We start from the raw sequence: 22,660 nt of genomic DNA, 5'->3' as shown, positions 1-22,660 counted from the left end.
ATTGCGAGTCCTGCTGCGGCCTGGGCTCTTCTTGATCCAAACCGCACACCTAGGTAGCACTGAGGCGTTCTCCAAGTTTTTCAGGCCTTAAACACTTCTCTCAGCCCTCTCACATGCTCCATTCCATTCATTCACTGAGCTATGTCCTCTAAAAATCACCTAGAACCTGAGACCAACTCACAAAACCCATCAAAAAGTTCTAAAACATAAAAGAAAAGAGAAGAAATCAAAAGAACTATGTACAAAGATAAGCTTGGGGTGTCTCCCAAGAGCACTTTGTTTAAAGTCTCTAAGTTTGACTTTAGAAACCTGTTTAGCAGGCTGGTGGATCAAGAAGGGGAACTGATGTAGCTTCCTCCTTCTTTTGTGAAACCAGATAATGCTTAATCCTTTTTTCAATTACCACAAACTCTTGACCATTCTTTCCTTCCAAGACAACAGCTCCATATGGCCTGACTTCAAGAACCTTAAAGGGTCCAGACCATCTAGACTTAAGTTTTCCTCGAAACAACTTAAGCCTAGAGTTGAACAGCAACACTAGATCTCCTTCCTTGAACTCCCTTTTCAAAATCTTTTGATCATGCAAAGCTTTGGTCTTCTCCTTATAGATCTTTGAGCTCTCAAAAGCCTCAAGCCTAATCTCCTCAAGTTCATGGAGTTGCATGACCCTTTTCTCTTGAGCTGTCTTGATATCAAAGTTCAGCAACTTCACAACCCACATAGCCTTGTACTCCAGCTCAACAGGAAGGTGGCAGCTCTTCCCATATAGCAGACTGAAAGGTGATGTTTCAATTGGAGTTTTAAAGGCAATCCTGTAAGCCCACAATGCATCATCTAGCCTTTTGCTCCAATCTTTTCTGCTTGAGCTAACAGTCCTCTCAAGAATGGCTTTTATCTGTCTATTGGATACTTCAACCTGGCCACTAGTTTGAGGATGATAAGGAGTAGCTACCTTGTGTTTCACTCCATGCTTTCTCAACAAACCCTCCAAAGTCTTGTTCACAAAATGAGATCCTCCATCAGAGATAACAACCCTTGGAACTCCAAACCTTGGGAAGATAATGCTCTTGAACAGCTTCACTACAACCTTGGAATCATTGGTAGGGGAAGCAATGGCCTCAACCCATTTGGACACATAGTCCACAGCAACAAGTATATACTGATTCCCATAGGATGAAATGAAGGGTCCCATGAAGTCAATCCCCCAGCAATCAAAGATCTCAACTTCTAGAATGGGGTTTTGAGGCATCTCACTCCTCTTTGATATGTTCCCATGCCTCTGACAGGCATCACATGCTGAAACCACCAACTGAGCATCTTTGAACATTGTAGGCCACCAAAACCCACTCTGAAGAACCTTTGCCACAGTCTTGAATGTTCCCATGTGACCTCCAAAAGCTGAACCATGACACTCTTGCAACACAGGTTGCTTCTCCTCCTCAGCAAGACACCTTCTATACAGCTGACCTTTGTTCAGGACATAGAGGTAGGGCTCATCCCAATGGTATCTCTGGACTTCTCTGAAGAACTTCTTCCTATTGTAAGCATCTAATTCAGGAGGCTCCACCCCACATGCAAGATAATTCACTATGTCTGCAAACCAAGGCCTCCTCCTCTCTTGAATGCTCTCTACTTCCTCAAACTCCATGTAGGAATGGAGTACCATTAGTGATTCCTCAGGCAAAGCATCATCTATGGGGACTTGTTCTTCAATCCTCAGCCTTGAGAGATGGTTTGCAGCCCCATTCTCAATGCCCTTTTTATCAAGCACCTCCATATCAAACTCTTGGAGAAACAAAACCCATCTTAACAGCCTAGGCTTGGCATCTTTCTTGGTCATCAGATACCTGAGAGCTGCATGATCAGTATATACAATGACTTTTGATCCCACCAGGTAGCTTCTGAACTTATCAAAGGCAAAGACAATTGCCAGCATTTCCTTCTCAGTAGTGGCATACTTCTCTTGTGCAAAGTCAAGTGTCCTACTGGCATAGTAGATTACATGTAGCTTCTTGTCTTTCTTTTGCCCAAGCACTGCTCCAACAGCAAAATCAGATGCATCTGTCATGACCTCAAAAGGAAGGGACCAGTCTGGTGCCTGAACTATTGGTGCACTAACTAATGCCTCCTTGATCAACTTGAAGGCCTCTTCACATTCAGCATCAAAGATGAAATCCACTTCTTTACACAACAGTCTTGTCAAGGGCCTGGAAATTCTTGAGAAGTCTTTGATAAATCTTCAATAAAACCCTGCATGCCCAAGGAAACTCCTTATCCCTTTAACTGAAGTGGGAGTTTGCAGATTCACCATCACTTCCACCTTTGCCCTAACAACCTCTATGCCCTTCTCAGATATCTTGTGCCCAAGAACTATTCCTTCGTGCACCATGAAGTGGCATTTCTCCCAGTTCAACATCAAGTTATGCTGCTCACATCTCTCCAAGACCTGTGACAAATTTGAGAGACGATCCGAGAAGGAGGAGCCATAAACACTAAAGTCATCCATGAACACCTCAACTTTCTCTTCAATAATGTCAGAGAAAATGTGCATCATACATCTTTGAAAAGTGGCCGGTGCATTACATAAACCGAAAGGCATTCTCCTATAAGCCATAAGGGCAGGTGAATGTCTTTTTCTCTTGATCTCGGGGGTCTATAGGTATTTGAAAGAACCCCGAGTACCCATCAAGAAAAAAAAATAAGGATGGTTACCTAGCCTCTCAAGCATTTGATCAATGAATGGTAAAGGGAAATGATCTTTTCTAGAAGCAGAATTCAATTTCCTATAGTCAATGCACATGGGATGGCCGGTTATTGTTCTTTGAGCTATGAGTTCATCCTTATCGTTTTTCACCACAGTGATCCCACCCTTCTTGGGCACAACATGAACAGGAGACACCCATCTTGAGTCGGAGATTGGGAAAATTATCCCTGCCTCAAGAAGTTTTAGTATCTCCTTCTTAACCACTTCCCTAAGGTTGGGGTAAGTCGTCGTTGATGCTCAATAGAGGACATAGATTGGTCCTCTAGGTGGATCCTGTGGGTGCAAATGTCAGGAGAGATCCCTCTAATATCAGCCAAGGAATACCCTATGGCTCTCCTGAACTTTCTTATTTCACTAAGCAATGCACTCTCTTGATCCTCTAATAGGCTATCATTGATGATGACAGGATATGTGGAGTTTAAGCCCAAGAAAGCATACCTGAGCCCTGTTGGTAGAGGCTTGAGCTCAACAGGGGGTGCATCAGCCTCATTCCACTCTTGGTCCAAGCTGCTTTGGTTGGTGTCTGATCCATTGATAGTAGAAACCTCAGAACCACTTTGTTCCAGCTCCAAAAACCTTGTCTCAGGACCCAGCTCTCTTGCATTGTCCAGATACAGCTTATACCCTTCACTTGCTTCAGCTAAGATCCCATTGTCTCCTTGTTCTTGAGTTAGAGCAGCTTGAAGAGGATCCTCAGTGTTCAGCTCCTCAAGCAACTCATCAGCCAACTGATCCATTGTCTCCACATAGAAACATTGACCTTCAATGGTGGGTTTCTTCATCATCTCATTCACATCAAACTTGAGCTTTTCAGACCCAAGTTGAAGCTCTATTATCCCACCTCTCACATCAATAATAGCTCCTGCAGTTGCTAAGAATGGTCTACCCAAGATAAGAGGATCTACTGGTTCTTCATCCATCTCCAGCACAACAAAATCAGTTGAAACCTCAAAACCACCTATCTTGACAGGTAGATCTTCCAACATACCAACAGGAAATCTAACTGATCTATCTGCAAGGATAAGAGAGATCCTTGCAGGCTTGAAGACTCTAAAGCCCAGCTTCTTCGCTATGGAGAATGGCATCAAGCTGACTGATGCTCTTAAATCACAAAGACATCCAGAGAATAGAAGAGGTCCAATGGCACAAGGGAGTGTGAAGCTCCTTGGATCAGTTAACTTCCTTGGAATGGAATTCTTCTGAATGATAGCACTGCATTCATGACTTAGTACCACCATGCCTTGAAGCTCTTTAGTCTTGTTCAGAATAGCATCCTTCAAGAACTTCCCCATCTTTGGCATCATTAAGAATGCATCAATGAGAGGCATTGTGAGTGGTGTCTCATTGAGTGCCTTCTCAAATACAGCTCTTGCCTTGTCCACTAGTTGCTTCTTAAATCTCCCTGGAAATGGGAGCTTTGGTTGGTATGGAGGTGGTGGCACATATTTCTTTTCTGGTTGAGGTTCCTTTGCTACCTTCTTACCCTTTTCTGCCCTTGGTTTCTCAGCAACTTGATCATCTTTTAAGGCTGCCTCCCCCTCAGTTTGATCATTGTCCTCAATGATCACATTGTTGTTCTCAATACCAGGTAACTCCTTTCCACTCCTCAGTGTAATGGCCTTGGCATATTCCTTGGGGTTGGGTTCTGGTTTTCCAGGTAGGTGACCTTGGTTCCTTGAGCTTGATGCCTGGTTTTGCTTCAGTTCCTTGATTTCCTGCTGCATAGCTGCATTCTGGCTTGCAAAGATCTGTTGACCCTGAAGTAGTTGTTGCAGAATACCAACCATATCTGTCCCCAACTGTGGCTGTTGCTGAACCATTGGTGGCTGAAACTGTTGTTGAACCGGCGCCTGCTGTTGGAACTGTGGTGGACCAAACCCTAGTGGTGCCTTTTGCTGCTGTGTACTGAAACTAGGACCTTGAAATGGTTGTTGTTGCTGACCAAAACCTTTATTCTGACCAAACTGATTCTTTGGTTGAAAAGATCCTTGAAAGTTGTTCTTGGGAACAAAGTTCTTTGGAGCTTGAGAATTGGGATAGACTTGGTCTTGTGGGTTAGCTACATTGGTGTTCCTGTAAGAAAGTTTTGGATTGGCATTACCATACTGATATCTCTGGAACCTCTGATTCCCAATGTAGTTGAGCTCCTCTTGGGTAAGACCTTCACTTATGTTCTCAAAGATTTGAGAAGGTTCCTCATACTCTCCAACAAAATGCATTGGCTTCTGAGTGGTGAATTTCAGCTTGTCCAGTTCACTCCTCAACTCCTTAACTTCTCTACTGAGCCTCTGTTCTGAGCTTGAACCTTCAGACCTATTTGATCTGTCATAGTCTTCACCATAAGTATCATTGCTCAGTGCTAAGTTCTCCACTAGCTCTAAAGCAGCATGAATCTCTTTACCCAGAAAGTTCAAATTGGAAGCAGTATCCAGCTGGTTTCTAATCTTAGGAAGAGCTCCTCTATAAAGTGTGCTGAGAAGAGAAGCCTCACTAAACCCATGGTGTGGGCAGTGGTTTGTGTAGCTCCTGAATCTCTCATATGCTTCACCAAAACTCTCATTGCTGTGCTGAGTGAAGCTAGAGATTTGGCTCCTCAGTTTTGCAGTTCTTGAGGTGGAGAAGAACTTAGATAAGAAGGCTTGCTTACATAGCTCCCAGGTTTGAATGGAGCCTCTTGGAAGATTCTTCTCCCATTGATGAGCTTTGTCACAAAGACTGAAGGGAAATAGTCTTAGCTTGAAGCTGTCCTCAGAAACTCCATTTATCTTTGTCAGATCACACACCTTATCAAATTGATCCAAGTGTTCCAAGGGATCTTCCATTGCTAACCCATGGAACTTTGAGTTCTGGACCATATTCAGCAATGATGCCTTCACTTCAAAGTTGTTGTTTTGCACAGGTGGTGCCTGAATACCAGCTCCATACTGATGAGCATTGGCCCTGTCATTCTCTCCAACATAGACTTAGGGTTGCTCATATCTCCTTTGCTGTTGTTGGAAAGGGTGGGGTTGGTGGTGCACTTGTTGTCTTTGCTGTACATTGGCCTGATGCCTCTGTTGATGAGCTTGAGCTTGTCCCTGGTGGATATAAGCTTGTTGGTGCACCTGTTCCTGATGAACATTACCCTAAAGAAGCCCTTGACCAACTCCATTACCAGCTCCATTACCCTGAGCCTGTTGCTCCTGAACCGGTTGTTCTATATCCACCACGTGCTCTCTTTGTTCTTCCATGTCAGCCTGATCAACTTGTCTTCCACGCCTGTCCCTTCTCCTCCTTGGTACCAAAAGATTGATATTGTCGTTGAGAGGGAAAGGTGGACCACAGCTTCTTGATCTAGACCTGGTGTTCATACACCTGAAATCACAAACAGAACTTGAAAGTAATCAGTAAAACCAAGAAAGTAAGCACTTGATCTCAAGAACAGATCAAAGCTTAATGCTAAACAAACCACAATTTGGCAACGGCGCCAATTGATAGACAAGACTTTTTAGGATCTCAGGGCTATCAATCCCCTTGTCAAAGTAGCACAAATAGGTTTATCAATCCAGATGTGGTGTTAGACACTAAACTATGTGATCAGGTTCTTAATTCAAGCAAACAAGAGTGGTTTTGATTATCTAAAGACAACTACAAACTTAAACAGGATCAAAGACTAATGAAATGATTAAACAAGAACTAAACAATGACAAGTGATGAGAATGTATGAATGATGATGAGAAAGGTCTTAGACATGATAGTGGATTAGGGTGCCTTCAGTGATAAACTAATGAGCTAATGAATCATATGATCAAACAAACCATTCAACATAAACATCTTTAATTAAGTTAATCCTCTCATGAAGGTATTAACTCCTATGCTAAAACAGTCTCTAACCCAATCATCATCAGTGAAACATGAGTTAACAAGCATTAAGAATCAGTTTAATCTGTCATTTAAGCATATAGACAATCATTCCCATGATGAATAACACTTAAACCTCTAACAACCTTGGTTGAGGCATTTAATCAAACACTTTTGGTGCATGAAATGCCCAGAATCTAGACCACATATGATTTGTATGGATCTAGCATTAAGAACAGGTTGTAGATAATGGAATATGCAAGATCTAACCCCTAAGCTCACTAATCTACCACTTAAGCACCCTAATCTACATATCTAATACCTTAATATGGAGATTACTCACTAATCATGATCAACACACTAAATCCTTTGCAAGATGTGTTGTTAATCATGATTAGAAGTGTATAGATGAAGAGATAGATGATAGATTTTAGAAGAAAGCAGCTTTAAACACAAAGATCTCTTAAACTCTCTTGATTAAACACTCAAAAATAGATATTTCTCTTCTTAATGGAGTCTTTGCACAAAAGAGGCAAGAGACAAAGGGAATAAAGCTTAGTTCTCTCAGAAAAAACCCTATAAAGTATTTATACCTCTCTAAAAACGAACCGGGTCAGCCCGGAACAAACCGGGTCCTGACCCGGCTTTAATGGACAAAGTGGGAATCCTGTGGGTTGGTCCAGTATCTCCCAGGTAGCATGCCCAAGTCGCAGTAGATGAAGAACTTTGCTTGTGAGACTTAAATCGCTTGTCTTAGCCGCACGCCCAAGTAGGAGTGTTTTGCGAGTCTTGCTGCGGCTTAATCTTCTTCTTCTTCAACTCGCAGGACCAAGGCGGTTTCTGGGGAATGTACAAACCGTGCGGGTTGGTCTCCATTGCACATAGGTCGCAGGCTCAAGTCGGAGTGATTTGCGAGTGATCGTGCGGCTTAGTTCCAGGTGCGGCTAACTCGCATGCCTAAGTTGCACGATTATGGACTTAGCATTTCTCTTGCTCGGGAGCCTCAGACCTCATCCAGTGATAGCTTACCCGCACTTCTCAACTCGCAGCATCAGATTTCAGGCATTCATCTTCAGGCCTGCGGGTTAACCAAGTCGCACGACCATCTCGCAGCATTCAGAGAAGCTTGGACCACTTCGCATTCCGGAGAATGTAACTTCTACGATACTTGTCCGAATTGAGTGATTCCGGTTGCAGAAGACAGAGGACTAATTTATCTCAAACGATGGTGAAGGAAGCTTCGGTGCTTGGGAAGTGGAAGGCTTCCTGGAGGGCACATCTTTGCAGTGCATTTACAAGATCAGAGAGAGGCGTCTAGACATGTGTCCATTCCGGAGACCGTATCTTCCTGCTAATAGCTCCGAATTGAATGATCTCGGACGTTATGGAAATAAGACTCAAATGTATCTGATTCTCATGAAGGCCCCGGAAACTGAATCGGCTTGGAAGTACACCGTCCTTCGCATTCTTCAGAGCTCATCGGCTTGGTCCAGAACAGCAGCAAGACAGGGGTTTCTTCCGACGAGCTTAACTCTCAGCTCACACGTCCGAATTCCATGACTCTACTTGCTATGGAACCGTGATCCAATCCTCTCCAACTTCTATGAAGCACCCGACAGCTGAATCGGACCGGAAGGTTCCCCGGACAGGCGATTTCGGAAACGTTTCTGCACCCGGAGATTTTGGCCGAGAGATTCAATAGCCGGTACGCGTTTTGGCCGATAAAGTCTACCCGCGGTACGTGAAAATGGCCGATAAAATCCTTCCTGGTACGCGAGAATGGCCGAGAAAAACCTTCCTCGTCAGCGAGAATGGCCGAGAACCTCCTTTCAAGCTTTGATCACCATTTCTCTTCCTGGATTCACCTCTTCAACTCCAAATAGCTCCAAATGCACCTGATAAACACTCAAAACATGCAAAGACTCATTGGGACCTAATGCATCTCCTAAGTTCTAAAACAAACCCTAAGGACCTAAAATGCATGAAATAAAACATGATTTGGAATGGAAATATGCAACCTAAATGATGTAAATTATGAACATATCAGGTATACCCACCCAGATCGTTGTCAAGCACTGAAATTTCCTACCACTACGTCTTCCTCGCTTCATCCGTTTCCTATCGTCTGTAATTAATCCCCAATCTTTCCAGTAATCAATCACTCTGCCGATTGGACTTCCTTATCTTAAAATGCCTACAAATTCAGTCTCCCCTCTTGTTATATGCCACTTTTGTTGATTTGCAGCACCACAAAAATTGTACCTTCTCCCATATTTAGTTCTACGTGATTGTGAAATTGAGATGGGTTGTGGCAAACTCATGATAAACCAACTCGCTCATGCGAATCGCCGGCAATCTACCTTTGCAAGGAGGCGTTCTGGGTTGCTAAAGAAGGCTCGCCAGCTCTCTACTCTTTGTGACGCTGAGGTGGCCGTCATGTCTTCCCCAAGTCTGGCAAGCTCTTCCAGTTCGCCAGCACCAGGTATTCATAATTATTCTTCCTGATTTTGTAATTCCATGCGTCGCCTTGATAAATGGATCTGTGCATGCTTAAGCCGGGTTTTCTCTTAGTTGTATTATTAGTCCAAGTTTATTAATTTGTCTCGCCTGAGAGAGATATGAATCCCCAACTAAGCGTCTATACTCTCACTTCCCCTTCTGCTGTCCATGTAATTTCACAATTGACGTGCAACATGACCCAAATGCTTATGAGATATGAGAATTACCAGCGCTCTTCAGATGCCCCTCTCATTACTTCTAAAGCAGAGGTCAGCCATTCTTCGGCCATGTTGAAATCATATTGTTTTTTATTTACATTCATGTATACTGTTTTTATGGTTACTCATCACTCATTACAGAATAGAGGAATTGAGACATGTTGATGGTCGGAACTTCCATATTTTGTGATTTTTATGGTTTATCTTTCGGATGTGAACAAATTTATAGGGAATGCTTGTCAAACTATGTATGTCGTATCTTATGTGTATTATATCTATAGAACACACATGCATATTTTGCTTTTAAACTGAATGAAAGAACTAAGTAGACCTCTTTCTTTTTTAAACGTCAAGATTCTACCGACCTATTTGTATAAATGTATGGTTTCTTTGTATATCAACAATCATATTTGTATAAATACGTCTGTACGTAACCTTTTCCTAAAAAATTGTTATATAATATATCATCGTTAACTCTCAATTATTCGAATTAGATATTCACACTACCTCTAGAAAGGTTTGTTTAATATTTTTCCCATATAACAGATTCAGTTGTGATTATGGTTTTTCCTTTTCATTTGCTATATATGGTTCAGGAGGATGTGCAAGGGTTTCCCTTTCAAAGGATGAGCTTTCAAAGCTTCAAGACACAACAAGAATTCACCTATTTGGCGACATCATATATCGTCGCGAAACAGTCGCTAAACTACAAGTTATGACTGATTCACGAATCACAACAGTCGTAACGCAGTCGTAAAGTTACAACTAAATCACGACGAATAAGCGATCGTCATACATCGTCGGGTAACAGTGGCAACTTAGTCGCAAAATATAACGACTAATTAATGACCTATTTAGTGACTAAGTTATGACTGGTAAGTAGTCGTAACAAAGTTTGAGAATGTAATAGTACATCAGTCGTTAAATATGGCGACTTTCTTACAACGGCTTAACGACCACTTTAGTGACTAAGTTACGACTGGTACTTAGTCGTAACAAATTTTGAAAATGTAGTAGTACATCAGTCGTTAAATATTGCGATTACTTTACGACTGATTCTTGACCTATACAGCTACTAATTAACGACTATTTGACGACTTCCCGAAAATCTAAATCGAAAATTGTTTGCAATTTTACGACTGTTTTGTGACGGATCCCCGACTAAGTAACGACTGATTTACGACTTCCTTGCCACTAATTTTAACAAAGTAAATGGTATTGCTTTTTCCAGTTCTAATTTGGTAACCTGAATACAATAATTTGTTAAAAGGCCTTTTGAAGTCTTTAAACATGCTAAAAAAAAACCAAAAATATATGAAACATATTATATACAAAAAGGTTATACAATGTTCACCACCATACCAAAATAAACTCTAATGGTTACAATATACAACCATTGGAGATAAGTTCTAAATAATGCTAACGAACATATGGTTCGAGAGACATAAAGAGAGAAGAGTCCTAGAGGAACCTACTCTTCTGCGGTGTGATGAGAGTTTTGATTCTGTGAATTTATCGGTGCAGCAGTTGGTGGATTGTTTGAGTTCGGATCAGCAGTGCTCGACACAGTTTTTTGAGTAGCCAAAAAGTCATTGAACCTTGAATCAGTTTCAGTCAAGTACCTTTCAACCAGTGTGAATTTCTCGATCTTGGCTTCTTGAGCAGCTGATGCCTCCGCAAACTCTGCTTCACGCCTTGCATTCTCAGACACTTGCAATTCTATTTGGCGTTGAGCTTGATGTAGCTGTTCCCGCAGAGTGTTGTACGATGAAGAGCTTCCTGGGTACTTGTGTTTGCCGTTAACATACAACTGGGACAGGCTTCCAACTCCATAAGGAACTCCTTGTTCACTCATGATAGTGGACTACCAAAACAAAAAAAAGTCATACATCTGGTTCACCAAGACTCTAACCATACTAACAACACACATAAAGCAAAAAAAAAAAAACAAATAAAGAAAGAGAAGTATACCTGAAGAAATAACTCATTTTCCTCTTCTATAGATAGCTCTCGACGATGCGATTACCCTCATGAGTCTCTGAGTTCTCAGTCCCGATGGCATCCAACTTGGCTTGCAAGTTTTTTTTATATATCTCAGCAAATCTCTGCGCCTTTCCATCAACATAAATCCCATCCTTTTTTGTATGAGTCTTGATGAAAGATTCACCAAGACTCACCGGTCTTCCCAATTTATCTTCCTGAAATGATAAACAAGAAAATGTCAATGAAACTTATACTCAAACGTTTTCTGATTGAATACTAAAAGAACAGATAAGCTTACCATCTCCTGTTGGATTTGGAGATAGGACTTCTGTCCTGAGAAGTGGACGTGTGGACCAAGACCCCCATGTTCAAACATCCGAGCAGCTGACGTGGTTGAGCTCTTCTCCTTGGCTTCTTCTGTGTCCCAATGTGCAGTCATCTTTTCCCATAGTGTATCGCCGATCCAGTTAGGTTGCACTCAGGAAGTCCTCACGGTGCTGACCATATCTTTCATCCGGCTCTTACAGATACTTTCAAACTTCGCTTGAACCACACCGGTTATCAAGGGATCCTAGGTGTGGGTTTTCTACAATAACAAGAGAGAAGCCGATGATGTTTGAATAGTAATAAAATATTAAGATGATTTTAGCAAGCTAATACAAGAAAAAAATGTAAGTATAGGGAACAAGATCACATTACCGCGAACTCAACGAAGTACCTCTCTTGTCTGTCACGAGGCACACGACTCCAGCTGTAGAATGGACCATCGAACTTGTTGGTAAAGACCTTGGTAATCTTCCGGGTCAGTGACGAATTGTTATGACCAAACCTGCAGATGATGTCGTGTCAACTGCGTGAGGGAACAAGTTTTACCCTTAACAAAACAAATGAAAGCCGCAAGTGCACAGCTAATCAGTTGTAGTATTTAGGGATCGAATCTACAGAGATTTGTGTGCCTGGTATTCTTCTACGGTTTCTAACTTTATGTCTAGACTAGATTTGTTTTAAAGGTTGGTTGTTTGTCACGAATTAAACTAAAACTTAAAGAAAGCAAATAAATCTATCCTAGAAAGCAAGTAAACAAATCGAATGGAAAGCAAGTAAGCAAGTAAAATATCGAACTAAAGCAATTGAAATGCAGATTTAAATGAGCAAATAAAAATCGATTGGTTTGTAAACTATGGCTAAAAACGCTGAGCTTTTGGGAACTCTAAGGGATCATAATCGGTTTTGACACTAGGGTAGATAGATTAGGATTTACGGATATCGATATATAGGGTTCTAGAGCTAGAGTACGGCAGTATGACTACGTCACTGTCGTGATCATAACCAACTGTTTCTCGCAACCCTGACCAGTATGTTTCCACTCTAGCCCTGGAAGGGAGAGAACGCAAGAGCTGCACAAGACTCGTCAATACTCACGATCTCGCCGCAGGTAGGTTTCCACTCCTACGGAAAAATCGCCTGTTTCATTCTAGGGCTGATATTTAATGAAAACTTTCGCAACACTAACTATCTAGATCAGATACTAGGTGATCAATCAAGCATACATGCAATAAGAACAAGAATAAACAGAGAACAAATCGAAATCCCAGATCTATAAACCTAGATGTCTTAATCGATTATGAGAGCCCCTTTCGGGAACCCTAAGCCCAACTCGGGATCTACTCAGACATGGCTGAGGTCACATCATCATTGGTTTTAATAAAAATATTGAAAAACAGTAAAGAAAAGAGATGAAAAAAGCTTCTCTATTGAAGAACTCGGACTTGAACAATCTCTTACAAAAATCGCATAAAAACGCCTAAAGGAGAAAGGGTTTCTGTAAAGTATGAAGGGTGGTGTCTAAAAACAACCTAAATGACGAGTATTTATAGTCTTCAATACTCCATAGTCTCTAGGGTTCCAGAATTGAGGCTGAGAATGACTTTGGGCTTCAGAAATATGGGCTTTAGTTCGGAGCTTGATGGCCGCGGTCGGGAGTGACGTGACCGTGGGGATTAGGTGGTTGGCCGCTGTCGGGAGGCTTCTGACCGCGGGAAATAAGCTGTTCGCCGCGGTCGCGTGACTTGCTGGCCGTCTTCCAGTGGCTCCGGGGCTAATGGAATATCTTGAGATCCAACCGTTGGAATGTCTCCAAACCAAGTGCATTTGAAAGCTGGTTGATTCTTCTATAAGTTGTCCAATTTTGAGGGTGATCAGACGGTGAGAAGGTCTTCGTCTCTCCATGAGAGTTCTGACGGTCTGCATTTATCCAAAAGAGTCTTTTTGTTCCAATTTGTGCCTCTTTATCCCAAATTACCTGAAAAATCTTTTAAAATCCGGAAACATAGAAATCCTTTGAAAACCTTTGAAAATGGAGTAAAAACACCTGTAAAAGATATTAAAGTGATCCATAAAAATGGTAAAAATCCGGTGTTATCAACTCCCCCAGACTTAGTCTTTTGTTTGTCCTCAAACAAAACAAAGGCTAAATCTCGGCGAGAGGTTTGAAAACGCAGGAACTAAACAAAATCTCAGAGACCAAACTTCTAGACCAATATCAATCAATATGCATCAATTGGGAATAGCATAGAAAATTCTCACTAGCAATACAGACATAACTAGTCCGTTAAAACTAAAGAAAGCAAATAAATCTATCCTAGAAAACAAGTAGAAAAATCGAATGGGAAGCAACTAAAGCAAGCAAAATATCGAACTAAAGCAATTGAAATGCAGATCTAAATAAGCAAGTAAAAATCGATTGGTTTGTAAAATATCGCTAAAAACGCGGAGCTTTCGGGAACTCTACTAGGATCAAAATCGGTTTTAACACTAGGGTAGATAGATTGGGATTGACGGATATCGATATATAGGGTTCTAGAGCTAGAGTATGGCGGTATGACTACGTCACTGTCGTGATCATAACCAACTGTTTCTCGCAACCCTGACCACAGTAGGTTTCCACTCTGGCCCTGGAAGGGAGAGAACACAAGAGCTGCACAAGACTCATCAATACTCACGATCTCGCCGCAGGTAGGTTTCCACTCCTACGGAAAAATCGCCTGTTTCATTCTAAGGCTGATACTTAATGAAAACTTTCGCAACACTAACTATCTAGATCAGATACTAGGTGATCAATCAAGCATACATGCAATAAGAACAAGAATAAACAGAGAACAAAGTTAAAATCCCAGATCTATAAACCTAGATGTCTTAAACGATTATGAGAGCCCCTTTCGGGAACCCTAAGCCCAACTCGGGATCTACTCATACATAGCTGAGGTCGACATCATCATTGGTTTTAATAAAAGTAATCAAAAACAGTAAAAAAAAGATGAAAGAAAGCTTCTCTATTGAAGAACTTGGACTTGAACAATCTTCTACAAAAATCGCATAAAAGCGGCTAAAAACGACCTAAATGACAAGTATTTATAGTTTTCAACACTCCATGGTCTCTAGGGTTCCGGAATTGAGGCTAAAATGACTTTGGGCTTCAGAAATGTGGGCTTTAATTCGGAGTTGGTCGGCCGCGGTCGGGAATGACGTGACCGCGGGAAATAGGTGGCTGGCCGCGGTCGGGAGGCTTGTGACCGCGGGGAATGGGCTGTTGGCTGCAGTCGCGTGACTTGCTGGCCGTCTTCGAGTGGCTCTGGGGCTAATGAAATATCTTGAGATCCAAACGTTGGAATGTCTCCAAACCAAGTGCATTTGAAAGCTGGTTGGTTCTTCTATAAGTTGTCCAAGGTTGATCAGACGGTGAGAAGGTCTTCGTCTCTCCATGAGAGTTCTGACGGTCTGCATTTATCCAAAAGAGTCTTTTTGTTCCAATTTGTGCCTCTTTATCCCAAATTACCTGAAAAGTCTTTTAAAATCCGGAAACATAGAAATTCTTTGAAAACCTTTGAAAATGGAGTAAAAACACCTGTAAAAGATATTAAAGTGATCCATAAAAATGGTCAAATCCGGTGTTATCAACTCCCCCAGACTTAGTCTTTTGTTTGTCCTCAAACAAAACAAAGGCTAAATCTCGGCGAGAGGTTTGAAAACGCAGGAACTAAACAAAATCTCAGAGACCAAACTTCTAGACCAATATCAATCAATATGCATCAATTGGGAATAGCATAGAAAATTCTCACTAGCAATACAGGCATAACTAGTCCGTTAATCCGTCATGTGGAAATCTATGCACTAAGATCTAACTTTCCAATCAACTAGCTCTTAACATTCATTAAAAATCTCGGTGGTTCTCATCAAAGAAAGTCTAGGCAAGGCAATCTAGGATAGGTTTCAAAAAGGATTATTCTAGGGGTAAGGCTTAAAGTGTTTACGGGTTACCTGAAGATCTGGAGGATGCAGGATATTATGCAAAACTGCAAGAGAGAGTGAAACTGTTGCTATCCGCAGTTTTCAGTCACTTTCTTCTTGCCATAGATTCCTGGTCTTCTTCCTCAGGTTCTTGCCAAAGATTTTTGTAAATCTTTCAAAATCATAGCTCCTTAAACGAATAGTGGTTGCTTATTGCTCCACAAATTTCGACAATCTAAGACTCTTTAGGCTTTTTGTTTCCCTCTCTCTCTTTTTTTTTTTTTTTTTTGGAAGATGAGGGAACACCTTTATTTAGAGATATAGAGTCTTAGAGAGCACGAAATTACCAGTCAATATCTGTCTTGTAAAGCTTCATGAGGTTTCTGATACTCTTCCTTCCCAATTCCATTCAGTCTCCTTTGTGAGTGACTGAAAACTGCGTCGCTCCTCTTCTCTCCGACGTTTATTAATGCATATTGATTCATATTTCACAAATGGGAATTTGGTTCGAAAATGGATTAGTATAGGGGTTAATACCTTCATGAGAGGATTAACCTAGATTAGAGTTCTTAATCACTTGAATCATGTCTCATCATTGTCATTAGCATTTCTAGTTTAACACCAAAGCACCCTAACCAACTATCATGTCTAGAATCTCATGCCTCCATCATATCATATTCACATTATATCATTTGTCATTGTCATTAGTCTTTAATCCTGTTTATGTTTATAGTTGTCTCTAGATTAATCAAAACCCACTCTTGTTTGCTTGAATTAAGAACTTGATCATATAGCTTAGTGTCTAACACCACATCTGGATTGATAAACCTCTTTGTGCTACATTGACAAGGGGATTGATAGCCCTGAGACCCTAAAAAAGTCTTGTCTATCAATTGGCGCTGTTGCCAAATTGTGGTTGATTAGCATTAAGCTCTGATCTGTTCTTGAGATCAAGTGCTTACTTTCTTGTTTTTACTGATTCCTTTCAAGTTCTGTTTGTGATTTCAGGTGTATGAACACCAGGTCTATATCAAGAAGCTGTGGTCCACCTTTCCCTCTCAACGACAACATCAACCTTTTGGTACCAAGGAGGAGAAGGGACAGACGTGGTAGACAGATTGATCAGGCTGACATGGAAGCACAAAGAGAGCATGTGGTAGATATTGAACAACCGGTTCAAGAGCAACAGGCTCAAGGTCAGGGAGCTGGTATTGGAGTTGGTCAAGGGCTTCATCAGGGTAATGTTCATCAGGAACAGGTGCACCACCAACAAGCTTATGTCCACCAAGGACAAGCTCAAGCTCATCAACAGAGGCATCAGGCCAATGTTCAACAAAGACAACAAGTGCACCACCAACCCCACCATTTCCAACCACAGCAAAGAAGATATGAGCAACCCCAAGTCTATGTTGGAGAGAATGACAGGGCCAATGCTCATCAGTATGGAGCTGGTATTCAGGCACCACCTGTGCAAAACAACAACTTTGAAGTGAAGGCATCTTTGCTGAATATGGTCCAGAACTCAAAGTATTAAACCTGATCTTTCTTCTCAAGACTTTGATCTCACTCCTTGGGTTGATGATGATGGTTCTCTGAAGTATAAGCTGGATTGCAATGGGAAGCCAGGTCTGTTTGCTGAAGTGAGGGCATGTCTCACAAGGGCCATCTTTGATAAAGACCCAGATGGTATTCAAGAGCTTGTGGACAAAGGTCTCAAGGTGGGATCTAGAGGACAAGGGTCTAATGGTTCCCAAAGGCAGCAAACCAACTCAGCTTCCATGCTCAGGACCATTGAAGTGCTGAAGAGCATCAGTGCTCAACCTCACCCCAGCTAAAAACAGGTTTTCCAAAGTCAAACTTAGAGACTTTAAACAAAGTGCTCTTGGGAGACACCCCCAAGCTTATCCTTTGTAAATATGCTTTTGATCTTTTGATTCCTTTCTTTTTATGTTTTAGGATGTTTTGATGGGTTTGTTTAAGTGTCTACAGGTTATAGGTTTGAGTCTAAACCCTTGGAAAGTGAATGCATGATGAAAGGAGGTGAAGGAATGGAGGCAAGCTTGACTCGGCCGTTGACATGGGTACAGGCCACGGTCGGAAACAAGGTGTGGCAAGCATCTTTGTGTTGCCACGGGAAGAAGATGTGGTCGCGGCAAAGGAATGAAAGATGTCCAAGGCTCGGGATTTGCCACGAGGTACAAGACACGGGGTCAGAGCCTGGCCGTGGCACAGCAAATGGTGCACAACTCTGGTTCGGCCTTTGCCACGGTGGTAATGACACGAGATGGAAGGTGACCGTGGCAAAAGAAAAGAGGGCTAAGTTTTAATTCGGTTTTTGCCACGGCCACGAGACGCGGATAAACACTTGACCGTGGCAACACAAAGTTTAACAAAGGCATGGATTCGAGGTTTGCCACGGCTACAAGACACGGGCTAAAGGTTTGACCGTGGAAAAGATTTGGAGGGTTTGACCGAGAAATGAGCACTGCCACGAGGAGTTTGACACGGGAAACAACAGACCGTGGCAATAGAAAGGGAAGGAGACATAGCTCGGGTTCAAACCTCAGCAATTGAGGTAAACACTCAAAACCTTGTAAATAGCATGTAGATCTTTGTTTTTCTTTTGCATTTTACCTGTTTACTTTGTTTTAAACTCCTTTCTCATGCTTTTATAACACAGGGGACTGTGTTATTTAAGTGTGGGGGAGGAGTTTCATCCTTTACTAATCATGTTTTCTCTTTTCTTATTTTACACTTTGAGTCTTGAGTCACATTTTAGTTGCATATTCATGTAGTCTCATGTAAGTGCATATAAAAACCAAAAAAAAAAAAATGACCATGTAGTTGCATTCTCAGTTTTTAGGATTGAGTCTAGATTGCATTTGCATATAGGTTGCATCTTGCAAGGAGTAATGATAGGTTTTCTAGAGAGTACATCACTTTGAGAACTTGAATTGAATATGCTTGTGAATCTTTTTCTGTGCTTGCAAAGTCTGAAATGATTTGAATCTGAGAAGCAAGTTTGAATTGAACTAAACTCTAATTAAGTGGGAACCTTGAACTTGACTTGAAAATATCTTGTGATGCATTGTTTGAAAAAAAGCTTGTGGATACCAATATACATACTTGAGCTAGAACCATTGTTTTTACCACTCTTTTCCTTAGCTCAAGTAGCTGAATCCACATCATGGATCAGTTCCCATACCTTGAACCCATCCTTCTTTCAAGCCAATGTTTGTGTGTGAATTGAAAGGCCACCTTGGATCAAACTTAGCAGAAAGTGTTAGGTTTAGAGCGACAAGGGCAGGTCTCATTGAGTGCTGTGTTCCAACATCAAGGAACTGAAAGTTTTGGCAAGGAATAAGTGTAGGGGAAAAGACTTTTTGGTGAGTGGAAAAAGGTGAGATGAGTAGGAAAGAGAGAGTGAAAATAGCTAGGGGAATGAAAGAAAAAGAAATCAGTCTTGGTGTTTTGAGAAAGTGAGCTCTGGTTTGTTGAAGAGAAAGAGTCTAGCCTCTAAGTAAAAAAGGAAGAAAAGAAGCCAAAAGGCTCAAATGTTTTGTTAAGAAAGAAAGAAGAGGCTAGAAGTTGTAAAAGAAAAAGAGCTGTGTAAAGTTTGAGTTCCAAGACTTGAGAGGAAAAGTGAAAAGTAAATCCCCTAGTGAGAGGAAAATGAGAGTGAAAAGTGAGGATTTTTGAGCAAGTGAGGAAGCTTTGAGTAGAGGGTGGGGTGTGATGAGTCTTTGCCCTTGTATGCATAGGTTGCTTTTTACCTTTAGCATTCTGCCAAAGTTTGATCATTCATAGAGAGATCCCTTTGCTGCATTAAACCCACTTGAGCACTGATTGAGATCATTTTAATCTCATAGCCTCTCCTTAGCCAAACCAGCTTGTTTAAACCTTGCATCATGAGATCCACCTGATAAAAGCTTAATGAATGTGAAAGGGTTGAGAGAGAGAAGAACTTGTGGAGATTCCTTGCTGAGTTGACATATATCTGAGTATGACTTTGCATTGCATAATTGAGCATGAACTTGAATTCTCATTGTGATCACTTCTCTCAAAAAGAAAATTTGAACTCCCATTGCATACAACCTCTTTCTCTCATTTGCTCTTTTTGCTTGAGGACAAGCAAAGGACAAGTGTGGGGGAGTTGATATGTTCATAATTTGCATCATTTAGGTTGCATAAATCATTCCAAATCATGTTTTATTTCATGCATTTTAGGTCCTTAGGGTTTGTTTTAGAACTTAGGAGATGCATTAGGTCCCAATGAGTCTTTGCATGTTTTGAGTGTCTATCAGGTGAATATGGAGCTGAAAAGATGAATCCAGGAGGTGGAATGGTGAGCAAAGCTTGAAAAAGTGGAAAAATCGGGTCTTGGGAGGTTATCGGCCATTCTCGCTGGCCAGGAATGTTTTACCGGCCTTTTTCATGTACCGCGGGAAGCTTTACCGGCCAGTTTCATGTACCGCGAATGAAGTGTATCGGCCAAAATCTCCGGGTGTGAACGTGTCTCAGAAATCGCCTGTCCGGGGAGCCTTCCGGTCCGATTCGGATGGCGGGTGCTTCATAGCAGTTGGAGAAGACTTGATCACGGTTTCATAGCAATTGGAATCGTGGGATTCGGACGCGTGAGCAGAGAGTTAAGCTCGTCGGAAGGAACCCCTGTCTCACAGCTGTTCCGGACCGAGCAGATCAGTTCTGAAGGATGCGCAGGACGGTGCACTTCCAGGCCGATTCAGTTTCCGGGGCCTTCATGAGAATCAGAGACATTTGAGTCCTCTTTCCATAACATCCGAGATCAGTCAATTCGGAGCTTTGAGCAGAAAGATACGGTCTCCGGAATGGACACATGTCTAGACGCCTCTCTCTGGTCGTGTAAATGCACTGCAAAGATGTGCCCTCCAGGAAGCCTTAAACTTCCCAAGCATCGAAACGTCCTTCACCAAAGTTGTAGATAAATGAGTCCTCTGTCTTCGGCAACCGGAATCACTCAATTCGGACAAGTCTCCAGGAAGTTACACTCTCCGGAATGCGAGATGGTCCAGACAGCCCAAAGCGACCAAGTTAAGCACGCCGCGATCGAATGCCATGGTCCACACTTGGCCGTGGCAACTTTTGTGCACCCTCGGCCAATGACACGATCTTCATGCCACGGTCTACACCTGACCGTGGCAAGCATACACTTGGCTGAGAAGAATCTTGCAACCTTCGGCGATTGACACGGCCTAAATGCCACGGTCTGGGGGTTTGACCGTGGCAACCTTTACATACCTTCGGCGATTGGCACGAGCTGAATGCCACGGTCTGGGACTTGACCGTGGCAAATGAACAAGTGGCTGGAGACAACTTCTACACATCTTCGGCGTTTGACACGGTAGCTTGCCACGAGTTCCAGATGAAGCTTGGCCGTGGCATCAAAATGAACCAAGAACACAAATGAAGTCTTTGACACGGTCAGGAATGCCACGGTCACACCAAGGACGCCCCAGACCGTGGCAAACCTTTCTTTGCCCATCAAGGCCGGGTCAGTACCCGGTTTGTTCCGGGTTGACCCGGTTCGCCCAAGCCCCCTTTATAATGTTTTTAGACCTAATTTGGAAAAAAGACTGAATCTACTTTTAGTCTTCTTCCCCCTTTTGTGAAAAAACTACTGAATACACTTTGTTTTAGAGAGTTTAAAATCGATTTGCAGTTTCTTTCCTTCTGGTTCATCATTTCTTATCATCAAAATCAACTTCTAATCATGATTAACAACACATCTTGCAAAGGATCTAGTGTGTTGATCATGATTAGTGAGTAGTTACCTTAATGAGGTTCTAGATGTGTAGGTTAGGGAGCTAAAGTGTTAGATTAGGAGTGCTTAGGGCTAGATTCATTGATTCATTTCTCTAAACAACTGTTCTCTATGCTAGATCCTTGATAATCACTTGAGATCTAGATTCTGGAAATTTCATGCACCAAAAGTGTTTGATGAAATTCCTGAAAGAGTTATGTTAGAGGTTTAAGTAATTTTTCATCATGGGAATGATTTGTTAAATGCTTGAATGATCATTGAGAACTGTTTATTAATGCATATTGATTCATATTTCACAAATGGGAATTTGGTTCGAAAATGGATTAGTATAGGGGTTAATACCTTCATGAGAGGATTAACCTAGATTAGAGTTCTTAATCACTTGAATCATGTCTCATCATTGTCATTAGCATTTCTAGTTTAACACCAAAGCACCCTAACCAACTATCATTTCTAGAATCTCATGCCTCCATCATATCATATTCACATTATATCATTTGTCATTGTCATTAGTCTTTAATCCTGTTTATGTTTATAGTTGTCTCTAGATTAATCAAAACCCACTCTTGTTTGCTTGAATTAAGAACTTGATCATATAGCTTAGTGTCTAACACCACATCTGGATTGATAAACCTCTTTGTGCTACATTGACAAGGGGATTGATAGCCCTGAGACCCTAAAAAAGTCTTGTCTATCAGTGCCCTTATCACTTCCGGTCGCTGGAGGTTTTACTTCTCCTTGAGGGGCCGTCTTCTTTCCTTTACTCTTCTTTCGGACTTTAACATTGTTTAAAACCCTTTTTGTGTTTTTGATCAGCTCCTGGATTTGGTCCTCACTAGTTCCTGTTGCATAGCTTAGTGGATTCTGTTGGAAACATGGACGCCTCTAGTCAACTGGTCAGCCTTTGGATTTTTCATTACTCGGATCTAGACTGAATCTGCAGCAGTGGCCACTTAGATGAAAGGTCAGCACAATAATTCCAAGAAAAGCATCATAATCTCCAACAGGTTTTGACTCAAAAACGTTTTGACACAACTGACTCTAAGGAAAAACAGAAACAATGTCAGCAACTACCTCCCCCAGACTTGAATAACACTGTCCCCAGTGTTATCAAATCCGAAGTTGGTGACAAAAGAAAGAGTCAGGAGGACGAATGCGATGGGTTAGAGTGTCTTACTACTCCGTTAGGTCGACCAACACACATCTCAGATTCAGGTGAAATCAAGCTTAGGTCAAAAGTGCAGGGGTGGTGACGAGCGATACCGATGA

The 22,660-nt window shown here is 41.8% G+C and overlaps 1 non-coding gene across 1 annotated transcript; it reads left to right on the top strand.

Annotated features, from left to right (window-relative positions):
- The first annotated feature begins 5,257 nt into the window (after positions 1–5,257).
- On the top strand, positions 5,258–5,364 carry LOC112085652. Its single transcript, XR_002898952.1, has one exon. It is a non-coding gene; the product is annotated as a small nucleolar RNA R71 (small nucleolar RNA).
- Positions 5,365–22,660: the final 17,296 nt, after the last annotated feature.

The sequence above is a fragment of the Eutrema salsugineum genome, unplaced genomic scaffold (genome assembly GCF_000478725.1).
Source record: "Eutrema salsugineum unplaced genomic scaffold, Eutsalg1_0 scaffold_3, whole genome shotgun sequence".
Taxonomy (NCBI): domain Eukaryota; kingdom Viridiplantae; phylum Streptophyta; class Magnoliopsida; order Brassicales; family Brassicaceae; genus Eutrema; species Eutrema salsugineum.
This window is presented reverse-complemented; position numbering and strand designations above follow the sequence as displayed.